This window comes from Lissotriton vulgaris, chromosome 6 (genome assembly GCF_964263255.1).
Source record: "Lissotriton vulgaris chromosome 6, aLisVul1.2, whole genome shotgun sequence".
Classification (NCBI taxonomy): domain Eukaryota; kingdom Metazoa; phylum Chordata; class Amphibia; order Caudata; family Salamandridae; genus Lissotriton; species Lissotriton vulgaris.
This window is the reverse complement of record NC_141694.1, coordinates 779,906,827-779,919,794: the sequence shown is the minus strand read 5'-3', so window position 1 is coordinate 779,919,794 and position 12,968 is coordinate 779,906,827.

Here is a 12,968-nt window from a genome sequence, read left to right as displayed (position 1 = left end):
GAGCGGAGTGAGTCAGTTAGGCACAGCGGACTTTCCCGCTCCGGTTACTGGGTGTTGCTGCTGCTGGGCCCACGGCGCCAGATACTGGGCGTTGCTGTTATGTCGCTGGACTCACGGTGCATCTGGAGCTCGTTGCAGAAGCTCTTGGAACGAGGAAGAGTCTAGGGGTTTGTCGGTTATCGGGATGCCGCCGAAGGGTTCCCGTAGTAAGCCTCGTGGGCAGGATGAAAGTGCGGCAGCTGAAAACATTGGAGCGGCCGGCCAGGTGAGAGGGAAGGTGGCTCAAAGTATTGAAATTAACTCAGCAGTTTCTAAAACTCAAAAACCTGCAGAGGCGGCACAAAATCCTGGGGCTGGCGTTCAGGTGAGGGGAAAGATAGCCTAAAGTGGCGATATTAATCCCGAGGTCGTGTCTGCGGGAATCAAGTTAAAATTTACTGCTGCTGATAGCGGAAAGAAAATATCTGCACTTTTCGCAAGTACTGTAAAAAGGCAAAAAGAGAAGGAAAAAAGACAAACTAAAGAAGGGGAGGTCGCAGTAATGGTTGAAGCTGTGGTGGACGTGAGCGGTGACTCTGGCGATCCTGGTACCACTATGGATTCTGTCCATGACTCTCGTACGCAAAAGGGGTCAGCTACTTTGCTAGATTGCACCACGGATGTGCCTCATTTGAATATAATGACGGCCTCAGCTGCTGGCAGCGGCTTGATTGTGGAGGAAACTGGGCAAGGCTCACTAAATTTGGAAGTAGATTCTGGAGACTTTTCTCTCTTTCTGAGCATTCTGTGTCTTCATGTGAGGACCTGGCTATACAGTATTTAGCCCAGCTTTCTATGATGGACGGTAGCGACTATGGCAGTTCAGTGCTGGTGGAACCCAAGGAGTCGGAGGATGGCTAGCTTAAGACAGTTAGGAAGCTGGATTTGTGTGCAAAAAGAGACGTCATTGTGAAACCTCTGAGCCAAGAGGCTCATGTGGGTCTTGTTGGGACTAAAGGGGAGGAGGTTTCCTTAGCATTAATCTATCGGTCCATTATGCAACATAGAGATGAAACGAGGGGATAGAGTCAAAGGGTTCAGCAAAATTCTGTTAGACGCCTGGTTAAATCGCATGGAGATTTTGTATCCCGATTTAACGAAGTGGAGGCAAGGGTATCTACACTGGAAGACGAATTTGCACAACATAAAGCAACTACGGAACGGAGCTTAGCTACGAAAGAGGATATGATTTGGAAATTAGCTGACATTGAGAATCGCGCACGGCACAATAATTTGAGGGTTCTTCAGATCCCGGTGGGGAAAGAGGGGCAAGATCCGAGGGGGTTCATTGTGGATTTGTTTAAAAAAGCTTTCCCTGGCTTAACCCAATGGGATTGGAATCGTGAAATCAAACGCGCACACAGATTTCCTTTTAAGATTCGGCTGAGGTCAGGTCACAAAACCAAACCTAGGGCAATGCTGGTATCATTTAACAGCTTTTTAGCACGGTAGGAAGTGTTTAAGCATGCTAGGCCTGACAAGAAGGGGAAGGCTGGGGATGTGGAATTTTTTGTTCGCCCCGATTTGTGTCAACAGTCAGTGTCGCTTCGCTGGCAATTTCGCCAATTAATTCCAGAGTTACAGTCCAAGGGGACCTCAGCTTTCCTAATGGTTCCAGCCAAGCTGAAGATAGTGTTTAAGGACCAAACACGTTTTTTCACCAGCATTGCCCCAGCGACAGATTTTTGTACGTTCTATATAGTTTAGGTATCCATAAAGGCTGAATATGGTGAATTAGGGAGCCTGTCTGCTTATGTGTTTATAAACTTTAATGACAAGGTTAGGTACTCTGCTTTTTTTGTCAATTTTAGTTTACTGCTCCAAACTACTCCTTTTTTTTCTTAATTCAATTGCTGTGAGTTTGTTAGTTAAGGACTCGGCAGGGGAAGGCAAGGGGCTGCGATAAAGCTTGCATCTACAGGACTATTAGTCCTAAAGCCTCGTTAAAGGGGGTGAGGGGTTTTGAGGGGGTTAAAGGTGGGTGGATGGTGGGCACGAGGGGAGGAAGAGCTAGGGGGTTTGGGGGGGTTGGGTAGCACTAAGGGGGAGTAAAAAAGGAAAAAAAATCACAGCGACAAGAATAAGGTTAAGTTCTAGGATACAAGGGAAACACAGTTTTGTTAGTGTTAAAGGGCAGCTTAGTTTTTCTGGAAGGCTGTACAGGGATAAGTATTTAAATAAATTGAAATGTTAAATGATGGAATTAAAATTTGCTCGCTGAATGTGTCAGGTCTTAATAATGTGTTAAAACGACAAAAAGCGGCTGCAGAATTACAACACATTCGGCCAAACTTACTATGTATACAGGAAACCCATATCCCATGGGCTAAGAGGGGTATTTTGAGCGAATTGGGATTTTCTCTAATCTCCCTATCTGGCCAAACTAGCATGATTCGAGGTGTAGCTATTCTTGCTAGACAAAATGTTGTTACTTTTGGTCGCAAATTAACGGATAAAAATGGGCGATGGGTTATAGTGGAGTGTGGCTTTGAGGGCCATAAGATCACGCTTTGTACCATTTATGGATCTAATGTTGATAATGCAGGGATTTTAGTTGAATTAAATGCTGAATTAACCACATGGCCGCAACCAGTGCTTATTTGTGGGGATATAAATATAAATTTGACTAATCAAGCCTTACAGGATGGCCCTGATAAATACACTGGACGAAAGCCCAAAGTTTTAAAAGCACTTTATAATTTAATTTGTGATCAAAGGTTGGTGGATGTGTGGGGCAAAATGAGGGAACACGACAGCGGTTTTACATTTTACTCGCACCCACACAAAAAATTAGTAAGATTAGACTATTTTTTTGCATCTACTTCATTATTGGTGGGTGCGTCAATTCATGTACACCCAAGGATTTACTCGGATCATGCCCCAATTGTTCTTTAATTGGCTTTATCTAGAAGGAGACCTAAACCCAATAATTTCACATTTGATGGGAAATTATGTGTAAATGATGAATTTAAGGACTATGGGGCCGATTAGGATGGCGGACGGATCGCCACCGCCATGCAGGCGGTTGCGATCCATCCGCCATCCGTGCCCGTCTGCCACCTATTTCCCCCCCGCCATATTAGGATGGTGGGGGGACCGCGGCGGACGGGAAGACCGTCCGCCGCTTACCCGGCGGCGGAAAAGGTCTAATATGGTGGCGGTGTCTATCATACACCACCAGCCATATTAGGATGGGCTTTGGGGAATGCCTTTCCGTGGCGGAAATGCCGCCACGGAAAGACATACGGTCTTTGCTTTGGGGGCCCGTTGCGGGCCCCCAGGGTGAAGGGGGGGTGGGGGTGCACATGGGGGGTACCTTTGTTACCACCCTGCGTTTCAAAGTAAAACATGGCAGGCACCACACAGTGCCTGTCATGTTGTGCTCTGAAATGCACAACATACATTTTTAGCATTGCAGCGGGCGGTGCTTTCAGCACCGCCCGCCGCAATGTTAAAGATGCGGGATGCACCGGCCACTGTGGCGGGTGCATCCTTATTCGGCGCACGGGACCTCCGCCATTATGGCGGACGGTCCCTTGTCACGACAGGATGGCGGACGGACAATGTCCGTCCGCCATCCTAATAACTGGATCAAGGGCTTTTTTGGAAATAATAATGGCACAGCACCCTTTAGTATATTTTGAGATACATTCAAGGCCTGTTTTCGTGGGGAATGTCTTAGTTTTAGTTTATGGCAGCAAAAGAAACTTAAAGCGGAGTTAGTAAGACATTATGAGGCATTGATAGAGGCGGAAGGCTCTTTAACCAGAGGGATTGCCTTAGGTAGGAATTATATTTCTGGCCTAGAGAATAGCGTTGCTAAGTATCGAGCTAATGTTCTTGGGTGTTGGAGTGCCGAGAATGCTAGGAAATATCCGATATTTAAGTGGCAAAGGGAAAATATTGGGAAACGGCTGGCTGTACAACTTCGAAAGAAGGAATCAGCTCAAAATATTCAGGCATTAAGGGACTCGAATGGGGTGTTGCCGCACTCTGATCCTCAGCAGATACTTTCAATTTTCCAACAGTTTTATTCTACTCTTTATACTCAGCAGAGGAGATCTGATGGGGATTAGAGAGTAATCTTTGATGAGGGACTGAAAAAACTAGATTCCATACTTGAGGAGCAATTGGACTCCCTGATCTCTATGATAGAATTAGAAATCGCAGTTAAAATTCTGGCGCAAGAGAAAGCAGCAGGGTCAGACAGGATTCCCGTGGAAGTTTATAGGCTGTTTTTTAATATAGTTAAAGACGAAATGCTAAAAGTACTACCGTTGGCACAGCTATGATACCCACCTAAATCATGGTCAGATGCTACGATCGCAGTATTTTGCAAGAAGGGTAAATCTCCAGATTTAGTGGGATCATACCGTCCAATTTCTTTATTGAATAGTGATAATAAAATATACTCTAAAATCTTGGCCAATCGATTGTCTAAAGTTATCACACCTCTGGTTTCACTAAATCAACATGGCTTTATCCCGAAACATGGTACGGTGGACCATGTGAATAAAGTAGTAACACGGTTTGATATTGCAGGGATAGAAAAAAGGGATCTAGCGTTGATTTTACTGGATGCAGAGAAAGCGTTCGATCGCGTTCAATGGGATTATATGTGGCAACTGATGGATAAAATTGGTTTTGGCAAGAAATTCATTGTAGCACTTTAGGCGTTATACACGGCTCCTACGGCTAAGATATCTGTAATGGGATTGCTATTGGATGCTGTGAGTATAACTAGAGGCACTCGGCATTGGTGCCCTTGCTCCTCTCTTCTGTTTGCTTTATATTTTAATCCTTTTATAGAACAACTGTCTCATAATGTATCCATTCCTCCGTTTCGGGTTTTTGATTATTGTTTTTCTGTTTTGCTTATGCAGACGACATAGCTGTATTCATAGCAAATCCTTCTCTTGTGATTAAAGAGATAGAGCGGGTTATAAACTCAACGAGTCGAAAATGCAAATTCTATGTTCCGATAGTGTATTATGGAGGGATGGGCGGGTAGTCAAAGAGGTGACTTATTTGGGGATACAAATCCAAGATTCTATGTCTGAGCTTATGGATGTAAACTGGAATTTGCTTATTCATAAAGTTAAAGCCTCCTTGGATAGGTGGGATCGCTTGTACTTTACAATAATTGGACGCTGTAATATTGTTAAAATGAATGTACTCCCCAAGGTTCTCTACCTATTCCGGCCAATACCCTTGGAAGTATCCAAGGCTAGATTACAACACCTACAATCAATCTGTGGAAAATGTATATGGAGCCCGGGGAGACCTAGGCGGGCGATGAGCTTCATGACTTTGCCCCTTGATAGAGGGAGCCTTGCGGTACCCAAATTTGCACTTTATTTTGTTACATGCTTTTTGTTGAAAATGCGCTTGCTAATTACTGGGGAGGTGACTGCTAATGGTGCCACGGCCCCAATAATTTTTGAAATGTTATTAGGCTCAATTGCTAAACAGTGTTTATTTAAAGAACTGGATGGTAGCTACTTTAAACGAACACGATTTAAAGTCCTGATCAGTGCATTTTAACTCCCTTTAACGCATTCAAGCACTTACCAGGAATATTTGGGGATAATATCTCGCAAAGTTGAAAGAGGAAGGGTGTTAGATATTTAGGCGATTTGTTTTCTGTTACTGGGTTATGTAAATCATTTGATGAATTAATTTTACAATATGGTTTACCCAAAACTTATTTTTTTAAAATTTTTGCAAATTAGAGATTTTTTACTTCAGATTAATGCTGATATGCGATCTAATGCTGTTGTAGAAGGGGTCAGATGGCAGGTTAAAATTGGAGCTTTATACCAATTACTGCTCTTGGATAGACCAGGTGATCTTGTAAATGGTCTGAAGGGCTGGGAGAAACAGATATTGTGATTGAAGATCTCATTGTGATGTCTAGAGAAACATTAATGTCAGCAAACCTGAAAGTTCCATTTTTTTTTTTTTTTATTTTTTTTTTGGAAGACCTTTATTGACAAAGAAGAAAGGGTTACACATACATCCCGGAGCACAGCCCGAAGGCGTTGAATTGCAATACAGGTCAACAAGGCAGATTCGTCAGGATCTATTACAGGATCATTGAGGTCTAATTTTTCAAATTTAAAGTCTGAAGGAAAATGGTATCAGGATATCAAGAACCAACCATCGGTCCGTTCACGTGTAAACAGGATTAAACAGTATGCAATGTAGTATGTCGCCGGAACCGCTTACCCGCCACAGTTAGGAATCGTCCTGGGAAGGGCACAAATCAGGAAGCCAAGTGAACCACAAATAATACTCTAAAACACAATGGTCTACCTACAAGTGGCAACACACACACCAGTCCGCAATGACTCATGGTGGACACCCTCCCAGATTACGCGAAACCCAGTCCCATTGGGGAAGAAGTCAGAGAAGAAAAAGACTAGAAAGAAGAAACGTAGGGCCATAGAGACAAAGAAGCACAAAAAACACGTTATACCCCAACCCCCCACCCTGCATGCAGCGGAAGGCCACGGCCCACCCCCCCCATAGGCATGCTTGGTACCCCAGAAACCCCCAAGAGGGAATACAAAAGAAAGGCTTAGACAAGAAACGGGCCATAGAACATAAGAAGAACTAACCCACGGGTCCTAAACCCCCCACCCTGCGCGTCTAACGAGGCTATGGCCCACCCCCGACTAGCGCACCCGTCACCCCAGATGGTCCCAAAGAAGGGAAAGAAAACGGAGGGGGAGAGACACAACAAGTAAACCCCCCCCCCCCCCCGCCCGCACTAACTGGCTCAGCGTCGATCTTAAATAAGCCAGCTCTTGAACAGAAAGCAGCGGCGTCACCACACAAAACAATAATCAAGGTCTTCACACTAGTCATCCGGGGAGCAGTCCTGGTTACACCGATGGAGGGGTCACCCCTGGCCCGTTCTGTCCCTGCCATCGAGGCACTTCAGCTGAAAGGTAGCAGTGCAGTACATTAGAAGATCAGGGTGGTCGGGCAAGCTAGGCAGGACCAACCGCACGAGCGATCTCGCCACCCAGAGGCCAAGGAGACGATCGATCCAGATATGCAGGGATCGCAGCAAAGCACCAGGCCATCTTGCCAAGTCACAACACGATAAGGGCAAATCGAAGTTGGTGGTCCCAGTAGCAGGGTCGTGAACGAGATCCAACTGCGGCGCAGCTGCAAGTCCCAAGGCCACACTCACACAGTCAGGCTGCCCAAAGCCGCCATCATCACTGGTCCGGGTCTCCCACTGGGTCAAATTCGAAGTCGTAGTCGGTGCACCCTCCACTTGCGCAGCGCCGTCCGTGACCCCACTCTCCTCCCGATCCTCGGGGCTACCTTCCGACGGCGAAACTATTATGGCGTCCAGCCGTTTGCCAAGGTCTTCGGCTTCCCTCACCCAGGCGACACGGAGAGAGTCCAATGCATTCAGGACTTGTCGAAGTGAAGGTTCCATCTTGCGACGCCGGTCCGAGCAAATGCCCCCACTAAGGGACGCCCCGCAAGACAACGTCGGAAGTTGGCACTGTGTCTCCCAACCAAGAACCCCTGGTGGAATCAGCATACAGGAGCCGGTAAAGCACACATTCGTGGAGCACGAGTCGTCACACTGACCACGGCCGCTGGCAGGGAATGTTAGGCGGCAAGCAGTCCATGAGGAGCCCGGGGGTATCCGCTATGCACAGCATGGGATTGCAACATACAGGGTAAACAGCCCGGGAGGGTCGATCCCCGTGCCACTGAAGTCCAGGATCTTATAGCTCAGGGCTCACTCCAACAGATGAGGTCCGCACCGGATAGTCCGCTCCAAAATGGCGCCCCACCAGCCTCACAGAGAACAAAGGGACGACTCAACATGCCGGTGTGGCGGGCTTCGCAGTATGTGCGCCCGTTCTCGGGGGTTGCGCCGGTCGCCGCGCTCACCCTTGCGTCCCCAGTGTCATCCGCCGCATTACAGACCTCCGGGCGTCCCGGCCTGCACAGCCGCGGTCTCTAGTGCCTCCAGCAGCCGGCGTCAACATCCGGATCCTCGGCCAGCTGCCCGTCTCCGCAGCGGCCCGAACAGCAAGACGCGGAAGAGGGGGATGCCGGTCACTTCAAGCCCCAGGATTTCGGCCAGTGACTCCCCGGATCTCCCGACGCCGCAGGAGATCAGCTCCAAGCCGATGCGAGCGGGGGAAGGCAGGAGAAGTTCAGGATTGATTCCGTGGCGAGCGGAGCTCCCAGCCTAAGCGGCCATCTCGCTTCGCGCTCGGCCACGCCCCCCCGAAAGTTCCATTTTTTAAGACTCTATTTGATTTATATTATTCCCCCGCACGGATGGCTAAATAGGGGGGTGGGTATGACGGGAAATGTTTTCGATGTGAGGAAGACAACGCGGATAGTCTTCATATTTTCTTTAGATGCGATAAACTGCATAGATTTATTGTAGATATAGAAAAGTTTTTGTCTTTGGTTATAAACCTACCTTTGACCATTACTCCTGATTTGATGTTATTGGGGAAGATTTCTACAAATAGCTCTAAGAATGGATTGCATCAACATCGATATTTGGTTTTTTTCTCGATGACTGTTGCCCGTCTGTGTATTGCAGCGGGATGGTTGCAGGAAAAGCCGCCGGCATTTGAACTTTGGTGAGCAAAAATGTATAATTTATATAAATTGGAATGGGGTTTATTTTCGGTTAAAGGTCTTAGGAAGCGACAGATGGGTATAAACATTTGTGGAGCTTTTCGTGATTATTATGAGGGTTGACCTTAAAATGAAATGAATTGTGTTTCAGCCATATACTTGTTATTTTTTTCTCTCCCTCTGTTTTGTGATTAACGATTATTGATCTAAGCTGCCTTCTTTGTATGTATGTTTGTTTCACTGGTACTATTAATTGTATAAGGATTTATGTAATCTTGCTGCTGTGAAAAGGATTTATGTAAACTTGCTGCTGTGAAACGGCCCGGCGGGGGCAATCCGCCCGCCATCCTCAACAGAATGACCCCCCGCCGCATTTCCGCTGGTCGTGAAGTCGACCGGCGGAAAAAGTGCTTGTCTATGGTGGCGATGTCTGCGAGACACTGCCAATCATATTAGGATGTGTGCGGTCAGATGCTTCTCCACGGCGGTGTTGCCGCCGAGGAGAAGCATGCAGTCTTTACTTTGGGGGCCCCCATGGTGAAGGTGAGGTGGGCGGTGCACATGGAAGGGTATCTGTGGTACCCCCCTGCATTTGCATACACAATGCGGCAGGCACCGCGTGTGTATGCAAATGCACAACATGCATTTGTCACATTGGGTGGATGCTGGTGTAAACACCGCCCGCCGCAATGTTACAAATGCATGATGCGCCCACCAGTGTGGCGGGCGCATCATAATTTGAATTACGGGACCGCCGCTCAGGTCGTGGGCGGTCCAGTTTTCCGCCCGCCATCCTAATGTGCCCCTTAATGTTGTGCTACAAGATGGGGGCACGTAAGGCCACGCAACGTGACCTGGAAATATATCCCAGAATGAAATACGCCTGTTACCATACGTCATCTGAGCGAAGAATCCTGTACAGGAACATTGCAGACGAACGTTGGTGAGTGCGATCGTTTTTATAACATGCGGGTAACGGTGATTTATCCAAACAGTTAAAGAGTCATGAAATATATTGAAATAAAGATAAAAATTACCCGAAATTGTTGAAGAATTCGCACTCACATCGATGAATAGTAAAAATCTTGAAGAGATCCGAAATCAGTTTTTAGTTCGTGGATATCAGCAATAGGAAAGCCGTCTTCGCAGAATACAAAGTAGAAAATAGGAGAAAACATGATGTGGGTCCTGGGTTGGTTATCCTCTGTTGCCACATTTCTGAAGTAACCAGTCAAGTTGAAGTAAATAAAATATGTTTATTCCAACCCAAGAATAAGGTGTTATCGCTTCAAAGAGCCAAACTGAATCTGACTCAAGATTCCAAATACATCCAGAACGTAGGACAAAGAATACAAAGAATACACACATAGGAATTCTAACTTCCAAACTACCTAACATTATGCATGTTACAATTAATAAATAAATAGATAAATACTACAGAGCAGCTGCCCTGCTGCTTAGCCTCAGATATAACTCACAGTGTAATCAAACATACACAAAGGAACTCTAATGACATCATAGATACAGGCTGAGCAGCTTATAACAAACACTAAAGAAGGACAGAGAAGGAGGAAAAGCAGGATGTAACAACACCCCATCCCCGAAGCTGATGAGCTCATCGGCAGGCTGGGTGCTGTCAAATCCCTCAGTACTTTTGATTTGACATCAGGATACTGGCAGATCACTCTGACTGAGGGGGGAAAAGAGAGGTCCACATTCTCAACCCTTGAGGGCCAGTTGCAATTTTGGATGATGCCCTGTGGCATCAAGAATGCCCCTACCACCTTCCAAAGGTTGATTAACAGGGTCCTAGCTGGAAAGGAGGCCTTCTGTGCCATCTATATGGATTACATCCCTGTCTACAGCTCCAGCTGGGAGGAACTTCTGCACCATCTCCAGGAGGTACTTTAGGCCCTGCACCAGACATGTCGGACCATCAAAGGCAGTAAGAGCCAGATAGGGCATGGCTCCATGGAGTATCTGGGCCACCTGGTGGGAGGGGCATGGTGAAGCTCCTTCAGGCCAAGACAGAGACTATCATGGCCTGGCAACTACCTAAAACGCAGACTGAAGTGAGGTCCTTCCTGGGCCTCACAGGATGCTACGGGAGATTTGTTAAGAATATGGCACCATTGTTGACCTCTTACCAGAGCTGACTTCAAAGACACAGCCACCCAGATTGGTGATCTGGGCAGAGGCCTGCCAGAAAGCCTTTGATTCTCTCAGGGAAGCCATGTGTTCAGCACCTGTACCCAATGCTCCTGACTTCTCTATGGAAATGATAGTGCAGACTGACACTTCAGAGCATGGGATAGGGGTGGTGTTAGCAAAGTTGGAGGGCCTAGACCAACTGGTAACCTCCTTTAGTAGGAGATTATTTCCAATAGAACAGAGGTGGAAGCCGATTGAAAGAGAAGCTTTTGGTGCGGTCTGGGCACTGAAGAAGTTGAGACCATACCTGTCTGGGACTCACTTCCTGGTTCAGACAAACCACCGGCCCTTTAGATGGTTCATTCAGATGAGTGGAAATCCCAAACTGTTGATGTGGTCCATCTCCCTACATGGAATGGACTTTATGGTGGAGCACCGTCTGAGGTCGAACCACCCCAATGCTGATGATCTCTCTAGGTTCTTTCGCCTTAGAGAAGAGAACTCCCAAGCGGCTGGGTAGCTATCCCCATTTTCAGCCAGGGGTTCATCCATGTTAGACCGAACAGCCTTAGGGTGGTCTTCCCTCCAACTTTTTGCCTTCCTTCTTCACTTTTCTGACTTCATTTTTGCTATTAGGACTTTACCACTGCTAACCAGTGCTAAAGTGCTTGTACTCCCTTCTCTAAACATGGTGATGTTGTTTCATCCTTAACTGCCATATTTAATCCTAATATAGTGGCAATACATATATATCCAGGGCCTATGAATTAAATGCTACTAGTGGGCCTGCTTCACTGATTGTGCCATCCATATAAATAGCCCTTTAACCATTTTTCAGGCCTACTGTTGCAGAGCCTGGGTGTGCAGTTTACACTGCCATGTCAACCTGGCAACATAAACCGTTTGCCAGACCCAAACCTTTCCTTTTTATACATGTGTCACCCTTAAGGTAGGCCTTGGAAAACTCAGAGGGCAGGGTGCAATGTATTTAAAACACAGGGCATGCACTAGTGAGTTTTAAACATCCTGGTAGTGAAAAATTCCCAAAATAATGCTTCACTACTGCAAGACCTATTCCTCCTTTCGGATAATATTGGGAGTGCCTTACTACATTTGATAAGTGTAAATTCCAATTGGGAAGAGATAAACCCTTCAGGTCTGGTGTCTCGGGAATCACAATTTAAAAAACAAACTTATGGTGAAGTCGGATTTTAAATTAAATTACAATTCTGAAAGTTGACATTTTCTTCTTTAACCGTTAGGTCCCTGTACCCCTTCTCTGATCACATGACTGGGTGTAGTTGGCCATTGGGCTTAGTGTATTCCTCCAAGACAGCCACACACAATGGGAGTTTATGGACCATCTCTGGCAGGATGAAGGGGAGGAGCTGGGCACAGCCTCACTTACACCTGAATAGGCAGAGTCCTGTTCACACACAAAGGGCTGCATTCCACCCCCCCTCCCCATGTAGTGAGTCTGTAGTGAGTCTAGAGCCAGGGCAGGAATGGAGGCCATCTGTGCACTTCAAAGGCATGCCTTTAAAGTATCCCCCACTTCAAAGACATCACTTGGAATTAGTACTGGACCTCAGACACCAACACTTCAGTACACTTCTGAACCTGTGGATACTCTGGCAGGAAGATTTGCTATGCTGTGAAGGACTGCCACTCTGCTGGATTGCACTCTGCTGGACTCCTGATTTGCTGTGATGATTTGCTACCTGCTGCCTTCATACCTGGGTGAGAAGGACTGGACCTGCATCTCTTGAACGCAGAGCCCAGACGGACTCCAAGGGCTAGTTGGCTGGCCTCCTGATCAAAAGCCTCAGGGGCATAACAGACTTGCAAACCACTTTCTTTTGCACCTAGAATCTGTGAGCTGCGAGTCTACCCTGCTGTCCCCCGTCGAGAGAGGACGTGGGCACGCGGCTCTGGCTGTTCCTGAGGAACCAGGCCCCCGTCTGGCTTATTTTGTGAATCGATTTATGCCCTCTGCACCACAGGACCCGACTGTCACATCGGACCACCATAAGATCCTGACCCACCCAGGGTGTGCCCTACCGCGCTGAACTGGGGACAGGGTCAACCATCATCTTTGGACTTCCTGCGACCTCAGTATTGTTTCTACTCCGATCCGGGCTCCCATC